The following is a 2,531-nucleotide window of genomic DNA, read 5'->3' as shown; positions in this document are numbered from 1 at the left end:
TCTCTCTCTCTCTCTCTCTCTCTCTCCCTCTCTGTTTTGCGACAGGTTCCCAATGCAGTTCAAAACGACCAGCTGTCTCTGAAGCCTAGGCTGGCCTCCAGCTCCAGCCATCCTCCCAAGTGGGGACTACAGGTGCATGCCACTACATCAGCTCTCAAGGACAAATTTCATATCTGATTAGCTTTTAAAATTTAATTTATATACTTTTAATTGGCCCAAAATGTATCATCAGTGTGTTGTGCCGTAGATAACCTTTGGTTTCTGCTCGTGTGTGTGTGCATGTGTGCATACAGGGGCATTTATTTGATGCCCCTGGCCTTCGTAGCCCCACAGTTTGATCTCTACAGTCTTCCTCTCTTCCCCCCCCCCCCCCCACCTCCGAACAGGGAATTGAACCCAGGCCCTTGTGTTTGCCAGGGAAGCGCTTATTCTACTAAGCCATCTCCCCAGCCTTTTTTTTTTTTTTTCAGTCTTCCTAAAGGTATAGATGGAAAACCAGTTAACAATGCTTTTTTTTATGGATGTGTAAAGATGGCTATTGCAGTCACTCTTTAAAAGGCGTGACCCTGTTTAAACTCTCACTTGTGTGTCTCACTCAAATGTCTTAGTCCAATTCTATTAACTATAAGCTAGGGGCTGGGAAGATAGCTCAGTAGAATAAGCACTTGCCTGGCAAGCACAAGGGCCTGAGTTCAATCCCTGGTTCTGCAAAATAAAACGATCTCAGAAATGCTCTTCTGGAAGACCAACTCAGCATGACTGCAGTGACCCTGGTCTAACCCCAACATGACTCACAAGGAATTGATCTAATTCCATGTGATTGCTGTGGGCATGTGGAGCCCTCTATGTTAACATGCAAGACAAGTGTATGAGTTGTTTTTGTCTAAACTAAAACCTCAGGGCCAGTGAGATGGCTCAGTAGAATAAGCGCTTGCCTGGCAAGCACAAGGGCCTGAGTTCAATCCCCAGTTCCGCAAAAATAAAATAAAACCTCAGTATTCAGCGGGGTGTGGTAAGACACTCCTGTAATCCCACTTGGGAGACTGAGGCAGACTGTCGTGGGCCCAAGGCCAGCCTGAGCTGCAGAGTGACCTCAAGCCCAGCCTGCACTCCAAAGTGAGACACAGTCTCAAAACAAACAAAGAAACCCCTCAGTGTTCAGGTTTAATCTTAGTGTTGGCAGTTTGTGATAAATGCATAGGTTTAAGGCTGCTTTTGGGCACCCAGTCTCTGAAAGGTCTGCCCTCGTGGTATCTAGCCCCTCTCCAGCCTCAGTTTATGGTGTTATCTAAAGTGGAAATGCAGGCCAGAAGTGCACGGGAGAGCTTTCTGACTGGTTAATAAATCGTCTCCATTTTTAGAGAGCATAGAAATAAACATGTCTCCCTCTTGTAGGACTCGCTATTTATGAGAATCCTGGAAATCCTCACTCCAGACTGCAGCCATATGTAGCATTTTCTAGGAGTGAATGAAGATGCAGCCTCTTGAACTAATTATCTCCTTGTCATCTGTTCAGCTGGATTTTCTCCAGTTCTGAAGAGTAAACCCAGGGCTTCGCACATGCCGGGTGAGTAACCTATCACTGAGCTGCAGCCCCAGCCTGGAAGTTTTAAAAATAGCTCTCTTTAAAACAAAATCTTAGACATATTTTCTTTCTTTTTATATTCAAGAATGGAATAAGTACCTATTTTACTCCCTTTGTCTACCTCAGCCTGCAGAGACTGAAAACACATTAGCCAGTTAACACCTCCAAGGGAAGACAGAATATCAAGCAGGAGAGAAAGTCTAACAAAGAAAATCCATACTCTTTGGATCATTAGATTTTTCCATATCAAGTTTGTGGGTTTACCTCTTAACTGCCAGACCGAAATCCCAGAAATGGGATAGTACAGCAAATGAAAGGACTAGTGGTTCTGCTAAAATCCACCGCACTCACTGAAGAGCCTAGGCAAGGGGCCCACAGCACTGCATGAACACCTCTAGGGCCCCTGGGGGAGTTCAGGCAACTTTTCTTTTTTTTTTTTTAGAATTTATTTGTTTATTTATTTATTTTGTGTGTGTGTGTGTGTGTGTGTGTGGCCAGTTCAGCCCACCGGGGGCGGGGCTAGCTGGCGTGTGGTGCTGGGGGATTGAACCACGGTCCCTGTGCTTTGTTTAGCTTAGCTTGTTCTAAGTAGGTGCTTTAGACCACTGAACCATCTCACCAGCCCCCCGGGCAACTTTTCTGCAGGCCTCCAATCTTGCAAGGTGTTCCTGGAAGCATACAAAAAATGTGTGGCTTACCTGTAGTGGGCTTAAGATCCAAGTCCCCTCAGGTCTGAGTGGAGAAGCTGACTGACCTGTGCCCTCACTTGCTTCCTCTGTAAACTGGAGAGAGCAGCATCTGGTTCCAGATGTGTGGCAGGAGGTGAGCAGTGGCTGCAACATCAAGCCCAGTACCGATGAAGCGGTGAGAAATGCAAGAGGGATGGACCCTTGGTTCTGCTTCTTGTGGACACCACCAAATCCCTAGGAATCCCTGTGGAATGGTG

Source organism: Octodon degus, unplaced genomic scaffold, assembly GCF_000260255.1.
Source record: "Octodon degus isolate 3935 unplaced genomic scaffold, OctDeg1.0 scaffold00040, whole genome shotgun sequence".
NCBI lineage: Eukaryota > Metazoa > Chordata > Mammalia > Rodentia > Octodontidae > Octodon > Octodon degus.
The sequence above is the reverse complement of the archived record's forward strand: the minus strand, read 5'-3'. Positions refer to the sequence as shown.